Raw genomic sequence first — 18234 nt, forward strand, 5'->3', positions numbered from 1 at the left:
AGATTGAATATCAGATTGGAGGGAGAGAGTATGGAGGAGGTGAATGTATTCAGATATTTGGGAGTGGACGTGTCAGCGGATGGGTCTATGAAAGATGAGGTGAATCATAGAATTGATGAGGGGAAAAGAGTGAGTGGTGCACTTAGGAGTCTGTGGAGACAAAGAACTTTGTCCTTGGAGGCAGAGAGAGGAATGTATGAGAGTATAGTTTTACCAACGCTCTTATATGGGTGTGAGGCATGGGTGATGAATGTTGCAGTGAGGAGAAGGCTGGAGGCAGTGGAGATGTCATGTCTGAGGGCAATGTGTGGTGTGAATATAATGCAGAGAATTCGTAGTTTGGAAGTTAGGAGGAGGTGCGGGATTACCAAAACTGTTGTCCAGAGGGCTGAGGAAGGGTTGTTGAGGTGGTTCGGACATGTAGAGAGAATGGAGCGAAACAGAATGACTTCAAGAGTGTATCAGTCTGTAGTGGAAGGAAGGCGGGGTAGGGGTCGGCCTAGGAAAGGTTGGAGAGAGGGGGTAAAGGAGGTTTTGTGTGCGAGGGGCTTGGACTTCCAGCAGGCATGCGTGAGCATGTTTGATAGGAGTGAATGGAGACAAATGGATTTTAATACTTGACGTGCTGTTGGAGTGTGAGCAAAGTAACATTTATGAAGGGGATCAGGGAAACCGGCAGGCCGGACTTGAGTCCTGGAGATGGGAAGTACAGTGCCTGCACTCTGAAGGAGGGGTGTTAATGTTGCAGTTTAAAAACTGTAGTGTAAAGCACCCTTCTGGCAAGACAGTGATGGAGTGAATGATGGTGAAAGTTTTTCTTCTTCGGGCCACCCTGCCTTGGTGGGAATCGGCCAGTGTGATAATAAAAATAATAATAATTTGAAAATATGTAAAAAAAGTAGATCTACTTTTGTAGCACTACAAATTTGAACATCAATCTCTTTGGACCGTTTAAGGGTTAAAGAGAGAAATAAAGAAAGGAATAAGAAAAGCAAAAAGGGATTATGAGGCTAAGATCGCAAGGGATTCAAAGACTAACCCAAAAGGATTCTTTCAGGTATACAGAAGTAAGATTAGGGACGAGATTGGCCCACTTAAGAGTAACTCTGGTCAGATCACTGACAGTGATAAGGATATGTGTGAAATTCTCAATACCTACTTCCTCTCAGTTTTCACCCAGGAAAATACTAGCGATATTCCTGAAATAATAGATTATATAGAACAGGATGATAAACTATGCACGATTGTGGTAACTAGTGACATGGTAATGAGACAACTAGAGGAACTTAGCATACCTTTGGCTAATCTTTTTAACATATCACTACAAACTGGCATAGTGCCTGATAAGTGGACAATGGCAAATGTAATACCTATTTACAAGACAGGTGACAGGTCTTTGGCTTCAAACTATAGACCAATAAGCCTTACCTCCATAGTGGGAAAATTTATGGAATCAATAATTGCCGAAGCAATTCGTAGCCATCTTGATAGGTACAGATTGATTAATGAATCTCAACACAGTTTTACAAAGGGGCGTTCCTGTCTTATGAATTTACTAACTGTTTTCACTAAGGCGTTTGAGGAGGTAGATCATGGTAATGAATATGATGTGTATATGGACTTCAGTAAGGCTTTCGATAGAGTTCCACATCAGAAGCTATTGAGGAGACTTAAGGCACACTGAATAGAAGAAATTTTTTCCTGGGTAGAGGCATGGCTGACAAATAGGCAGCAGAGAGTTTGCATAAATGGGGAGAAATCAGAATGGGGCATGTCACAAGCGGTGTTCCTCGGGTCAGTGTTGGGCCCGTTGCTGTTCACAATTTACGTAGATGAGGTAATAAATAGCGACATAAGTAAATTTGTTGATGACACCAAAATAGGCCATCCAGTTCATTCTAATGAGGACACTAGAGCACTCCAGGATGATTTGAATAGACTGATGCAATGGTCAGAGAAGTGGCAGATGCAGTTTAATATTGACAAATGCAAAGTTCTAAATAACCATGCCACATATAAACTAAATAATGTAGATCTTAATACTACTGCTTGCGAAAAGGATTTAGAAGTTCTGGTTCGCAGTAAAGCTAACAGAATTCTTGGCTTCATATCTAGAAGTATAAATAATAGAAGTCCTCAGGTTGTTCTTCAACTCTAAATATCCTTGGTTAGGTCTCATTTAGACTATGCTGCTCAGTTCTGGTCACCGTATTACAAAATGGATATAAATGCTCTGGAAAACATACAGAGGAGGATGACAAAGATGATCCCATGTATCAGAAATCTTCCCTATGAGGATAGACTGAGGGCCCTGAATCTGCGCTCTCTGGAAAGGCGTAGAATTAGGGGGGAGATGATTGAGGTGTATAAATGGAAAACGGGAGTAAATAAAGGGGATGTAAATAGCATGCTGAAAATTTCCAGCCAAGACAGGACTCGCAACAATAGTTTCAAGTTGGAAAAATTTGGATTCAGGAAGGATATAGGAAAGCACTGGTTTGGTAATAGAGTTGTGTAGTTTTAAAAATAGGTTAGATAAATACGTGGGTGGGTGTGAGTTGGACCTGACTAGCTTGTGCTGCTGGGTCTGGTGCCATGCTCCTTCCTTGATTGGAGGTGACCAGACTGGGTGGGCCATTGGGCTAATCCGGGGGGGGAGAGGGGGACATGGACCTGCTCCGCATGGGTCAGTAGGCCTGTTGCAGTGTTCCTTCTTTCTTATGTTCACCCACCATTTCATCCTGTTTTGTTTCATCATTTTTAAATGTCCAAACCACCTCAGTAACCTCTCCTCAGTCCTCTTGACAATACCTTCAGTATCCCTTCATTTCCTAATCTACAAATTTTACACCCAGTATTCACACCACATTACCCTCAGACACGTTACCTCCATTGCCTCAGTCCTCCTTGCTGCAATGTTTAAAACCAAAGCTTCACACCTATGTGAGTCTTGGTACCACTATACTTTGGTACATTTTCCTTTGTTTTGCCTTCATGGATAATATTCTTTGTCTTCATAGATGCTTCAATATGCAACCCACCTCTATTTTTTTTTATTTCATCAGTTTTATGGTTCACCTCATCTTTCATATGTCCATCTGCTAACAAGTGCACTCCCAAATATCTAAATTCATTTGCTTCCTCCCTCCAATTTGATATCTATTTTTTCAGTACCTAAATTTTTTGTTACTCTCATCACCTTGCTTTTTCCTATTTCACCTTCAATTTGTGTCTTTTTCATACCTTCCTAAATTCATCCACCATCCTTTGCAACTTTTCAGAATTTCCCAAATGCACTATATCATAGGCAAAAAGCATCTGTGACAACTACTTTGTGTTAGATTCATTATCTTATAATCCCGCACCCCTCCCCAACACTCCAGCACTCACTTCTTTTACAACCCTTTTTTTTTTTTTTCCAACAAGTCAGCCGTCTCCCACCGAGGCAGGGTGACCCAAAAAAGAAAGAAAATCCCCAAAAAGAAAATGCTTTCATCATCATTCAACACTTTCACCACACTCACACATAATCACTGTTTTTGCAGAGGTGCTCAGAATACAACAGTTTAGAAGCATATACGTATAAAGATACACAACATATCCCTCCAAACTGCCAATATCCCAAACCCCTCCTTTAAAGTGCAGGCATTGTACTTCCCATTTCCAGGACTCAAGTCTGACTATATGAAAATAACCAGTTTCCTTGAATCCCTTCACTAAATATTACCCTGCTCACACTCCAACAGATCGTCAGGTCCCAAGTACCATTCGTCTCCATTCACTCCTATCTAACACGCTCACGCACGCTTGCTGGAAGTCCAAGCCCCTTGCCCACAAAACCTCCTTTACCCCCTCTCTCCAACCCTTTCAAGGACGACCCCTACCTCGCCTTCCTTCCCCTATAGATTTATATGCTTTCCATGTCATTCTACTTTGATCCATTCTCTCTAAATGACCAAACCACCTCAACAACCCCTCTTCTGCCCTCTGACTAATACTTTTATTAACTCCACACCTTTTCCTAATTTCCACACTCCGAATTCTCTGCATAATATTTACACCACACATTGCCCTTAGACAGGACATCTCCACTGCCTCCAACCATCTCCTCGCTGCTGCATTTACCACCCAAGCTTCACACCCATAGAGTGTTGGTACTTTCATACATTCCCTTCTTTGCCTCCATAGATAATGTTTTTTGACTCCACATATACCTCAATGCTCCACTCACCTTTTTTCCCTCATCAATTCTATGATTAACCTCATCCTTCATAAATCCATCCGCCGACACGTCAACTCCCAAGTATCTGAAAACATTCACTTCTTCCATACTCCTCCCCAATTTGATATCAAATTTTTCTTTATCTAAATCATTTGATACCTTCACTTTCAACTTTCTACCTTTACACACATACTCATCCACTAACCTTTGCAATTTTTCTTTAGAATCTCCCATAAGCCCAGTATCATCAGCAAAAAGTAACTGTTAATTCCCATTTTGAATTTGATTCCCCATAATTTAATCCCACCCCTCTCCCGAACACCCTAGCATTTACTTCTTTTACAACCCCATCTATAAATATATTAAACAACCAGGGTGACATTACACATCCCTGTCTAAGACCTACTTTTACCGGGAAGTAGTCTCCCTCTCTTCTACACACCCTAACCTGAGCCTCACTATCCTCATAAAAACTCTTTACAGCATTTAGTAACTTACCACTTATTCCATATACTTGCAACATCTGCCACATTGCTCCCCTATTCACTATCATATGCCTTTTCTAAATCCATAAATGCAATGAAAACTTCCCTACCTTTAACTAAATACTGTTCACATATATGCTTCAATGTAAACACTTGATCTACACATCCCCTACCCACTCTGAAACAACCTTGCTCATCCGCAATCCTACATTCTGTCTTGCCTCTAATTCTTTCAATTATAACCCTACTGTACACTTTTCCTGGTATACTCAATAAACTTATTCCTCTATAATTTTTACAATCTCTTTTGTCCCCTTTCCCTTTATATAAAGGGACTATACATGCTCTCTGCCAATCCCTAGGTACCTTCCCCTCTTTCATACATTTATTAAACAAAAGTACCAACCACTCCAACACTATTTCCCCACCTGCTTTTAACATTTCTGTCATGATCCCATCAGTTCCAGCTGCTTTACCCCCTTTCATTCTACGTAATGCCTCGCGTACCTCCCCCACACTTACATTCTGCTCTTCTTCACTCCTAAAAGATGGTATACCTCCCTGACCAGTGCATAAAATTACCGTCCTCCTTTCTTCCTCAACATTTAAAAGTTCCTCAAAATATTCTCGCCATCTACCTAATACCTCCCTCTCCCCATCTACTAACTCCCCTACTCTGTTTTTAACTGACAAATCCATACTTTCCCTAGGCTTTCTTAACTTGTTTAACTCACTCCAAAATTTTTTCTTATTTTCATTAAAATTTCTTGACAGTGCCTCTCCCACTCTATCATCTGCTCTCCTTTTGCACTCTCTCACCACTCTCTTTACCTTTCTTTTACTCTCCATATACTCTGGTCTTCTTATAGCACTTCTGCTTTGTAAAAACCTCTCATAAGCTAACTTTTTCTCTTTTATCACACCCTTTACTTCATCATTCCACCAATCACTCCTCTTTCCACCTGCCCCCACCCTCCTATAACCACAAACTTCTGCCCCACATTCTAATACTGCATTTTTAAAACTATTCCAACCCTCTTCAACCTCCCCACTAATCTGTGCACTAGCCCACCTTTCTGCCAACAGTCGCTTATATCTCCCCTGAACTTCCTCCTCTCTTAGTTGTTGTTGCCACCTTCCTCTTTTCCCATCTACCTCTTACTCTAACTGTAGCTACAACTAAATAATGATCCGATATATCAGTTGCCCCTCTATAAACATGTACATCCTGGAGCCTACCCATCAACCTTTTATCCACCAATACATAATCTAACAAACTACTTTCATTACATGCTTCATCATACCTTGTATGTATATTTATCCTCTTTTTCATAAATATGTATTACTTATTACCAAATCTCTTTCTACACATAGCTCAATTAATGGCTCCCCATTTACATTTACCCATTGCACCCCAAATTTACCTACTACTCCCTCCATAACATTTTTATCCACTTTAGCATTGAAATCCCCAACCACCATTACTCTCACACTTGATTCAAAACTCCCCACGCATTCACTCAACATTTCCCAAAATCTCTCTCTCTCCTCTACACTTCTTTCTTCTCCAGGTGCATACACGCTTACTATAAACCACTTTTCACATCCACTCTTTATTTTACTCCACATAATCCTTGAATTAATACATTTATAGTCCCTCTTTTCCTGCCATAGCTTATCCTTCAACATTATTGCTACTCCTTGTTTAGCTCTAACTCTATTTGAAACCCCTGACCTAATCCCATTTATTCCTCTCCGCTGAAACTCTCCCACCCCCTTCAGCTTCGTTTCACTTAAAGCCAGGACATCCAGCTTCTTCTCATTCATAACATCCACAATCATCTCTATCATTTGCACAACATCCATGCACATTCAGACTTCCCACTTTGACAATTTTCTTCTTGTAATAAAGTTGGTAGAATTACCGACAATATGTAAAGTAAAAGGACACAAGTGCAACTAATGTGACATTTATTGTGGCAACGTTTCGCTCTCCAGGAGCTTGATAAAGCTCCTGGAGAGCAAAACGTTGCCACAATAAATGTCACATTAGTTGCACTTGTGTCCTTTTAATTTTCTTCTTCTTAGTAATCTTTACAGGAAAAGGGGTTACTAGCCCATTGTTCCTGGCATTTTAGTTGACTTTTACAACACACATGGAAAGATTCTTATTCCACTTCCCCATGGATATAAAAGGAAAAGTAATAAGACCAAGAACTATTAAGATAAAATCAAAGAAAGCTCAGATGAGTGTGTATAAATAAACGTGTACATGTATTTGTAGTGTGACCTAAGTGTAAGTAGAAGTAGCAAGACATACCTGTAATCTTGCATATTTATGAGGCAGACAAAAGACACCAGCAATCCTACCATCATGTAAAACAATTACAGGCTTTTGTTTTACATTCACTTGGCAGGACGGTAGTACCTCCCTGGGTGGTTGCTGTCTACCAACCTACTACCATGGTGACATCACACATCCCTGTCTAAGGCCTACTTTTACTGGAAAATAATCTACATTCCCAAACTTGAGCTTCACTATCTTCAAATTGAAGTGTTTATTTCTCTGTAAAGATTATAATGGGTGGTTTACATATAAAATAACAATTACAAAGGCCAATAGCATGCCTAGGCATTTCAGGCAGACTCATAAAATCTCCAAGGAGTTGCAGTTATCTGCAAATTGCATGTACTGTAATTTATTAGGTGTACAGTAAAGTATGCCACTGCTTTTTCTGCATTTTTTTTTTTTGATATTTAATTTAGCACTCAAGTTTTTACTCTTGCTATGCTTTCTTTAAACAAAAATTAATCACCCTGTTACCCCACAGGTAGAGAACCCTGGTGAAGTGCTTACCATCCTGATTATTTACCCTTTAAGGGAGGTTCCTTCATGCCAGTGAGAGGTTGTCATCTCCCGAAGTTAGGTGACCCCAAATAGGGAGCACATTCACCCATTGCTCCTGTAACAGCTATGTTGGCAGAAGGGTACAGTCAAGAAGAAAGGAATTAATCACAACAGCAGGTCCAGTGCATAATTCATTAAAAAACCGTTTAGTGTCAAACTGCTAACATTCTTCCTCTCAGATAATATATCAGGGAAAGTTCACAACTTCATACAAACATATATTTCAGATCATGATAAACTTAGATGTACACACAAGCAGGATCACAAAGTCAGATATTACATATTTCATGGTATTTTTATAGTTAATGAATTGTTACAAACTGAATTGTGGTGAACAACATTCTTTTAAGAGTCAGGAATTTGCTCACACTTTTAAGTTTCAGTTAAAAGCACATTTCTTTTCTGGAGCTTATGATCCTGATCATACTATCACTCTTCATTATAAACATTACTATTATTTTTATATTTATGGTTTTATGTGTGAGTGCTTGTGGATTTCCTGCAAGAACAGGCACTCAAGAATAATAATATAATTATATTAAGCTCTGAACCCAAAAGGGTCATAGTGCACTGCAGGTAGGGTATAGAATTATAAAATTCCATATTGTTCATTATTATTGTTAACACTGTCTCATACCCTTGGCCCTTCAAGGGTGCATGATGCTGGTCTCATTATCCAAGGAGTTGTAGCTCCCTTTCCCTTATATTGCCCCCCATTCCCAGGTGCAGAGTAACTTCTATGGGTTTGGTGCTCTCTTGTGACTGATAATTTCACAACTTGGAAATGTTAATGTATTGAAGGGGAAGCACAGCACCTGTGTCATACAGCACCCGAGGAATGTGAGGTAATCAGATTTGATCTGAGTAAGAGGAGGGTAGTTTCAATTCCTTGGATCAAAAACTCTTCATTAGTAAACCCCTTCCCTCCCACCTTGAAGGGTCATAACTTTGAAATAGTTAAAGTACTACAAAAATACTTCATTAGAATCACACAAGTGCTTCCATCTCTTTCTTTTTCCTTAGTGTATCTCTGTTATAGTACAAAACTGACACACTGATAATTATAATATATAATTGGCTGATAAATTTATCATCCTACAAGACATATTTATCATATTACATGTACCTATATTTCCACATTATATATTTATTGGCCATTGATTGCACTCTTCCTATCTCTGTCACAGATTTAAAACACAGGGATTAGTCATTGTTTAGGTCTATAAATTATTTCCTTCATCAGCATTAGTAGACTCATGATGGATCTTTGGATGTGCAGTATTTCCTAGTAATGAGAAAGGGAATATGGAGCCACTGGTAGCAGAAAATCCTTTTTGTCCAAGGCTGGGTTTTATCAAGTATAGTAAAGCCCAGCTTTGGATGGAATGGTTTAAAAGGCTTCTCTGCTATGTCTTATTTCCACTTTGTCAGCTTTTACCATTTTCTACCTAGCAGTTAGAAATTAGTAATTCTTAGTGGTAATGATTCTATGTTGACATTTCCCAGTAAATGTTTTCTATGATGAGCAGTTTACATTGACAACTGCTAATGAACAGTTTACATCAACAATGAGTACTTTAGTAAATCAAAAGACATGTAAATATAGGAAGCCTTTATTAAAAACTATGATTTTCTCAACAAGAGCTTTATCGTGTTACTTAGAAAGGTAGTTACTCTCTCCTTATAAAGAACAGTCAGGTGCTAAGAGGAAGATGAAGTCAGGCGAGTATAAGGGAACTGTGGTGCTGGGTAGTGGTGTGCTGAAAATGGAGTAGATGAGGGGAAGTACTAGTAACAAAGTACTAGGTTAGAGAACCTGAGTATCTACATATATAGAACTCCACATTGTTCTAGAGTGGTGTGAGAGGGTTTGTAATGAATGCCCCTCTGGTTTAACTCGATGGAAGCACCCTCTAGATACAATGTGTAATAATGTTGGTAGAACTACTGACAGGAAGTAAAAGGACACAAATGCAACTAGTGTGATATTTTATTGCGGCAATGTTTCGCTCTCCTGGAGAGCGAAACGTTGCCACAAAATGTCACGTTAGTTGCACTTGGGGCCTTTTACCTACTTTCAATGTGTTTTTACCACTCTCATATATGATTACTTGTGCCTCATTCCAATCCATGAGAGTAGTAATTTCTGCATATTATGTAGACCTTGACATCTTTCCTACACTTGTATCTGTACAGTGGACCCCCACATAACGATATTATTTCAATCCATAAGTCTGTTTGGGTGCTGTTATAGACCGATTTTGTTCCCATAAGAAATATTGTGAATTAGATTAGTCCGTTTCAGACCCCTAAAAATACACCTACAAAAGCATTTACAAAAATACGCTTACATAATTGGTCGAGTTGGGAGCTGATCGTTATGCGGGGGTCCACTGTATTTCGGAACATACGTGCAGTGTTAAGATCACATTTCATCTTGCATACTTTTACTGTGTCACAGTCATAACAAGGAATAGTGTAAACTCCACCTGTGCAAGTGGAAATGTTGGCAAGTCAAGGGTGCATTATTTTAATTGGTTTTGAAGTTGTTATTTCTACATCCACAGTATCTTTTTAGAAGATAGGTGTAACTGTAATGATAGTATTGCTGTTAGGGAGGACAATCCATATTTCAACTTCTCTTTCTATTGTAGATGCAATAATGTGTGTAGATTTACTCCCTCAAAACTTTGTTGCGAGGCAGTTTTAAGGAAGTAACGCTGTCTTTAATATGGTGGTCTTTATTCTCCAGGTACTAGCTGCAATGTTAAGTCCTTGAAATAGAAATGGACAAAGATGCCTCCATGTGGTTAGAGTACAGTATAAGGTCATCCTTGTTGGTCAACTTCCAGTATACTTTCTTAAATAGAAAGTTTTTACCCTTGTGATGTACTGCATGTTAAGAAAGGGTATCGAGTCGACCAAGGGTGAACTGGATGGATGTCTCAACTCGGTTTAATTGGTTCTTGAGAGCTTTCAGGTCGAGCCATCCACATTGTGTAGGTGAGGATGTCATCTACATGATGTAACGGGAATTATGTTTAAGAAATCCATCTTGAGTTGGCTTATATAATGGTTAGCTAAGATCATACTCAATGACCAGTTCAGTAAAGTTGGGCCATCCATTTAATTTACCCTAGAAGAGGAGTGTGACTTGCTACCCTTTCAGTTATATGTACTACTAGTTTTCGTGGATTAATATTACGTGCAAGGGGAAGTAAGCACTAAACTTATATGGGGGTCATACAGTGCTTGGGGAAATAGGCAATCAGGGTTGATGCAAGGAAAGTAAGAATAGGTCTAATTCTTTGGATTAAAAGTCTCTTAAGGGATCTCAAGGCTGATAATTTCTTTTAGGACAGTATACAGAAAGCTGACCAAGTAGGATGAACTTGTACACTTTCTCCCATTTGTTCTCCAAACTATGTGGGTCATTCTCATCGGTTTTAATCTCTAGGTCTTCAGAATTTGTAGTTGCTAGTACAGCACTTGAAGGATGAATGTTGTCATTTAACTCTTAAAATTTCCCCACATTATATCATCTTGAAGGCATGACACTAAACATTTTATTCATTCCCTTAGGAAAGGGTAGAAGTTGATGGATAGATTATCCTCCCTAGCAGCAATACTGTCCTTATAGCTATGTCAATTTGAAAAATCTAAATGGAAATAGCAATAGTGACTTCCAAATCAATTAAGAATATCACATTCCTTCAACTCCTTAACACTTAAGTTTGGATATCTGTTGTTTATACTGTTCTGTGTCTTAAGAAACTACTGTACATATACATTTTTGCAACATTTGGTAATTTTTATCCACAATGAAGATGCTCAAATGTTACAAAAGTGTCTAATTCTTTAAACTTCTAGGCTTTTTAAACTAGTTGTATCATACTGTCCATTAGATGACATAAAATGATCTTAACCCTTAAATGGGCCAAACGTATATGTACGTTTTTTCAACATCTGAAAGTATGTAAAAAAAATGTAGATCTTCTTTTTTGTTTTACATTTGAAAATGTGTAAAAAACTTATCTTTTTTTTTTATATTTGAAAAATTGTAAAAAAAGTAGATCTACTTTTGTAGCACTACGAATTTGAACGTCGATCTGTTTGGACCGTTTAAGGGTTAATATAGCGGTACCTCAGTATACGTCGGCTTTGGAATAAGTCCAACTTGGACTTGAACAGGACGCGAAAATTTTTGCTTGGTATACGACCTTTGTTTGGAATACAACTCGCTTGCTAGAACTTGTATGGGTCAAAATGAGTCACAAAGCCACGACTGCCCACAAGCATGGACAGGTTAAATTTACATTTATTTCATCTAATTCTTTTGTATTTATGTATGTATTTTAGTATTAAGCAGTGTTTAAATTATTTTATACAACCCCATCAATGTATAATATCCCAATAACAATAGGATTTTTTTTTCATGGGAACGGATTAATCATTTTCCCTACTTTTCTTATGGGAAAATTCGTTTGGTATAAGTCCAAGATCCTGGAACGGATTAATGACGTATACCGAGGTAACACTGTACTAGAGTTCATAAACGTAAATGCTCATAAAACAGTGTTAAAGCCTAAGTGGTACAGAGAAATCACTACTTGCATCTCCTGGATTGGTTTAAGATGTAGCTAATTGTTTGCAAGAGTGACAGGAATAGGTGAAAGTATCTCAAGGCTGCTGCCATCCATGATTCTAACAAGCAAATCTCACCTTCACCATTCTAGAACACTGCGTTCATACAGATACTCTGATTCCACAACTCGCCTTGTGTCACCTGTAATCCTCCCTCACCTACTTCATTTTCAGCACACTATGACACATTCAGCAACTCGGATCCTTTCTACCCACCTGCACCTTTCTGGTCCCCTAGTCCAACCTTTTTAGGCCTTGACTGTCTTTATAAGGAAAAAGTGCCTAACTCTCTTTGTAGTGTGATAAAACTCTCAGTGAGGAAAATATCACCAATATATCCTTGCTATGTACACGTGTCTTTGATTTACTAAGTATCAGCTTATTGTATCTCTTGAGTAGTTTCCAGACATACAACTCTTAGTAGATACACTGTTCTCTGCAACCAAAGATATGATCATGGATGCTTTGCCCTTCATTGGAGTGCTTTGATGCTGAAGTAAAGCTTCTGATCCAAGGAATTGCAGCTGTACTCCTCTTGGATCACACCACCTTATGTCCCATTTCCCAGGTGCTGTATATCCCCTACAGGCTCAGTGCTTCAGCCTGGTTGCAGTAATCCACAAAAGTGGATACTTTAAACATTAACATTCATGGGTGAGCACCTAACCCGCAGGGTTATAGAATGCTTGGGAATGGGAGGCAGTAAGGTTCTATCCGAGGGAGGGAAGCTCCTATTCCTTGGATTAGGAACTCTTCATCACCACACCCTTAAAAGAAATTTTAATCAGCTTTCCCTAGCAACACACACTTATTTAAAGGTAGAACCTAAGTTACACAGTTCACAGCAACAATAGATCCTAGCTCTTATCAACAGCCTAAGTAATAGTGACTCCAACAGAGCTGGAGTCACTATAGAAGCTTCCATAGCTGGCATACTTGATTTTCAAGAATCACAGGTTTATTTAGTAAATATTCGCAAGGGTCATTTGATGAACAGTAGTTACAAGTTCTTTGATGAATATTTTCTCAACAATAAATACTTAAATGAACAATTAACAAATAGTTACCCCTTGAATTAAAATAGCAGTACTAATAGGCTGTAGTTGAACAATTTCCAACAATAACATGTCTTGTGATGAACATTTGCCAGGCAGCAACAGCTCTGTCACAAAAGATTAATTGACACTGTCACTAATAGGAAAATACCCTGATTATGGTGGACTCTTAATCCTAGGGATTTAAACTACCCTCTCCAGCCTCAGGTCAGACTTGATTGCCTCTGATTCCCCAGATGCTGTATGACTTACACATTTAGAACCAACCCATGAATATAATGACTCATTTTATGACCTGTTCCCAGTAACATTGATTATGTAGGTCATACAACACCTGGAGAATGGAAAGTAATCAGATTTGATGAGAGGAAGCAGCTCCAATTTCTTAAATCAAGAGCCAGCAATTCTTAGCTCTCAAATAAACAGTTCCAATAGCAATGAGTCTGATGGAACTGAATATATATTTATAATATATATATTTTATTGTGATAGTGTCACTGTGCAGAGCTTTACATAGTGAAATAGAAATTTATTAATAAAAGCTTGTTTTGCATTCCACAAATAATCCACATTGGAGATTTAGGCTGTCTTTTCTGTCATTGTCACAGCTGATAATGGTCTAGACCAGATTGAAAGTTTGTCTAATGTTTTCTCTAGCAAGTTAGCGCTTCCCCCTTGATTATAATAATAATAATAATTCTCTAGCAAGTGTGAGTTATTTGTGAATTTTTCCAGCAATGGTACTGTGACTTCTTATTCTTGCTCTGCTACCTGTCAGCACCTCACCCATCTTTCTAGTCTGATGAACTCTTCCCTATTACACAGCTCTTTTGACAATTTACTGGCAAATAAATCCTTACAATTGGAACTTTTCAGCAGTTCTTCAATATGGAAATATTGACTGGTAGCATAGAATCCTTTTAATACAACATTTCACTCACAGCTAGACTATCAGGTATACATTAAATACTTGATAAAGCCCAGCCCTGGATGAAGCAGTGTATTAAAAGGATTTTCTGCTACCAGTGTTTATGTTTTCACTAGTAGGCTTTGAACATTGTCTGCCCGGGTCTCCAGCAATATTTTGAAAGTCTTCCCGACATGGGAATTTTTTGGCACTTAACAGGCAATTTGCCTTTGTAAGGTGATGCTATTTTAAGCCACATTTTTTTAAAATGATGTATAACTTAGCTTCTGACAATACTCGCTTTCTCAGCAAATATCACTTTCACAAATTACACATTCCAGACTATGGTAATAAGTGAAATTTTTTACTGTAATAGCTTCTTGTATTACTTTGACACCCTTCAAATGATATTCTTTTATGGTGGTGAAGGGCTCTTGATCAAAAAATTGGAGTTGCCTTTCCATTGGATTAAACTTCGCATTTTCTAGGTGATGTATTTAAAACTTTCCATGAATACAATGATTATTTTGTCAAGAGGCTCCTTAAAAATTGAGATTAGTTCCATATATGAGCCTCTTGAACTGTTTATCTAAGTGGACCAAGTCTTTTCACGAGTAGTTCTTCAGTAACCAGTCTGTCGAGATATTTTCCTGGAAGCTCTTATTCCTTACAAAAAATGTCCAGGTGATCATTGATAAACATAGTTGTTAGGTGAATGGTTGTCACAGTTTTGAGTTATGACAAAGGTGTCAAAAACTAGATCCAAGGGTGGTAAGTGCAGCAATCAGACCTTCATATTCTTCAGGCTTGCTTCATCACTCCATACATTAGACACTCCATTTTAATTTGTGAAAAAAAAAAAAACATCCACAGAAAGGAATTTTATTGTGATGTTTCACCTGTGGAGAAGCTTCTTTATTAACTAAAAAAAAGAAAAAAAGCTCATAAGCAAGATGTCTCCATAAAGTTCCTCTCCACAGCTCTGCCTTTTTCACCAATTACAACCTAGCAAGTGGTAAAAATCAGGTGTCCAGTGTGTGGAATGATACAATGAGGCTGGCAAACATGAGTATTTGAATGCTACAGTTGTCACTCCTGGGTGTGTCAACCACTCTGTCATAACTTGAAACCCATGTCTTTTTTCACCACTCGTCAGTTTTGCATCATTTGCCTCCATTTACCCTAGTGTCTTTTGATGGCCCCACTCACCAGTTTCTTGGGGTTACTAGTGGTGTCAGAGAGCTGTGGTGTATACCTTGACTGTCTTGCCTCCATCCAAAACCATCTTCTCCATCTCCAGGTCCACCATGAGTTGTTCTAGAGGTTCAATACCTGCACAAAGAAAACAAAAACATAAGAATGATTATACACTTCACTGGGGAAGAGAAAGGTGTGCTTTGATGCTGTTGAAGGGCTCTTGATCAGATGAATTAGAGATGTACTTCCCTTTCTCGGATCAAGCCTAATTGCCTCCCATTTCCATGTGCTGCATGGTGTATACAGATTTAGCAGTTCATGCATATGATGCAGTAATAATTTGAACTGTAAAGGAATAACATTAACTGGCCTTGTTATTAACCAATTAATGCTGACTGGTATAAGTAATTTCCTGAACTGTATCATAAGAGGGGTAACTAAGCATGAAAGATAAAATGGGAAGAAAGAGTTGCAGTATAATGGGATCGTTCATTGACTATTTTGCCCTCAGTGGGCTTTATCAAGTCACAAACAGATAAACCCGAGAGGTTTGTGGGTTTAGCACTTAGTTTTGATTGTAATAATAATAAACCTGGAAAGTGAAGTGTAATGAGGTGATAAGCCAGACTAGGTGTGTTGAGGCTAAAATCCTCGGCAGGTTGGACAAATATTACAGTGAGCTAGCCTGTAATTAATTACAAGGGCACATGATTCATTGCCAAGGAACAAGACACCCAGAGATGCAGGATCCTATCCTCATCAGCATATGCAATAATGCTAATCCACAAGAGTCTAGTTGAAACAAAGGCTAGGGTATATGTCATATGTTGAGGATGCAAGAAAGTATATACATGTATGTGTCAGTGAGCATAAATAAGCCTGCCATATTTAATTCCAGTGTTATTCAGAGAAATATCAATGACCACCTGTAAAGCAGTGAATCTGAACCAGTCAAGGAGGAGGATTTGATGAGGCTTCACTCCTTTGAAACCATGGCCGTTAGTCTTGGGTATACAGTTGTGCAGAACCAGGGAGCTTCAATATTTAGAGTCTTTGCTAAGGGGATTTTAAGCCATCAGGACAACTGTCACGTGATATCAGTTACCATATGGAGCACCCTACCTATATTGCAACTGACCACAAATTGTATATTTCCTTGTTTTTTTTCCTGTCTCTTTGTTGGACTGATAAAGTCCTTGGTGGGTGAAATCTTTTCATAATTAAGTTAACTAACATTGCACAAGTCTCTTATAAAATACATTTTTTGGTTTTATGTGTAATACCTTGTTTGAAACATTACATCTAGTTGCTGTACTGGCAGTGTATATGTAATGGTAACATTGGTATACATACTATAATTTCAACTAACTCCCAATCATTTAACACAATGTGTTCAGTCATCATTTGTTATGATTGTAGCACATTATACAGTGCTACATCATTTATATAAAAACATTGCAATATGGTTTACTAGAAATCATTAAGTTAGATGGATTAGTTTCCCATAGAACATTTTTTGTGTTTCTTTCAAATATTTTTGTTATCCTGAGTTGGTGCCAATAATGTTTATATAATTTACAAATAATGTATATGTTAATTCTTTAACCAATTATTTTCACTGTTTTCTGTGTGGTATGAGGTATTGTATGGCCCTTGTGTATTTAGTTCTTCCCTGCGAGTGTAATGGGTGGAACTAAAACAAACTAGATATTATTTTGCAATATCTGTTAGGAAGGAGCAACTGAACTTGCCTCATAAGTGTGTGAATGATTAAGCTTATGCATTAGAAGAGCCACGAGGGACTGACTTCTTGCTGAAGAAGAGTGAATGAATCACACTAGCTAGATAATGCTGAATAATGGGCTTTACTTATTTTAGGAGCATGAGAAACTAACCTTGCTTGCTGGAGGGGTGATCACATTCTGCCTCGGAGAACTCTAGCGTGTGCCTTCGACTGTAGGTTTCTTCACTCTCAATTTTGGGCCAACCATCACCATACTCTGCACTGTAATGTAACTGTTATTCAGCTCTCTATTACTTTTAACTTTTTCCCTAATCTTTCTTCTCATCTTAGGTCAATATTAGGTTACTATAACATTTGCACCTCAATTAAAGTGTTCCATCTGTCAATTCAAGTTTAGTGCAGATTAGGAAGCCACGAAAGTGTATATTTAATCAATAGAATGGAAGACTACCTTTTTTTATTTAGTTGGTGCAACCCACATATGACCTTGACATAATGAGACCCCAGCTATATCACTGTACATGCGAGAATGGGTTTTATTTTGCTTTACTCCTTTTTTCATATAGTACAGCCAGGTCTTGATTAGTGGGAAGTTTGATTTAGGGCGAGATTAATTAAGAGTTACATATACGGTGGAAACTCTGAACTTAATTGGTTCCTAGGTGGTGGTCGAACTGCAAAAAGTTCCAGGCTTTAATTATCAGCCACACGCTGGAGGATGCTGAACTGACTCTTCCAAAGGTCTTTATGAGTTAAGTCAGTGTCAGAGGTCACTTCAAAGAACTTTTGAAAGAGGGCTGTAATTCATATAATGCTATTTCAAATTATGCAACCACTCCATGGGATTCATTATTTTCACTATACAAGACATAGCTGTATATGAGTGCTGAGCATATGATAAGAAAACATTTTAGGGAGAAGACTTTTTTTTTGTGGGACAAATTAGGGTACATTTGATCTCAGTATTATAATACTAACAATACCCATGCCTAGTATGGTACTTTAACCCCAGTATTACTCCACTGCTCCTCAAAGCTAGGATGCAAGAGATACATGGAAAAGTAAGGATTTT

The 18234-nt window shown here is 38.3% G+C and overlaps 1 protein-coding gene across 1 annotated transcript in view; it reads left to right on the forward strand.

Annotated features, from left to right (window-relative positions):
- The window catches only part of LOC128701875 (uncharacterized), a 98184-nt gene extending 80569 nt beyond the window's left edge, over nt 1-17615 (forward strand). The window contains exon 9 of the mRNA XM_053795836.2: nt 7539-17615. The gene's annotated coding sequence lies outside the window, so the exon portion shown is untranslated. The remainder of the gene's footprint in view (nt 1-7538) is intronic.
- The last annotated feature ends 619 nt before the right edge of the window (nt 17616-18234 follow it).

Source organism: Cherax quadricarinatus, chromosome 69, assembly GCF_038502225.1.
Source record: "Cherax quadricarinatus isolate ZL_2023a chromosome 69, ASM3850222v1, whole genome shotgun sequence".
Taxonomy (NCBI): Eukaryota; Metazoa; Arthropoda; class Malacostraca; order Decapoda; family Parastacidae; genus Cherax; species Cherax quadricarinatus.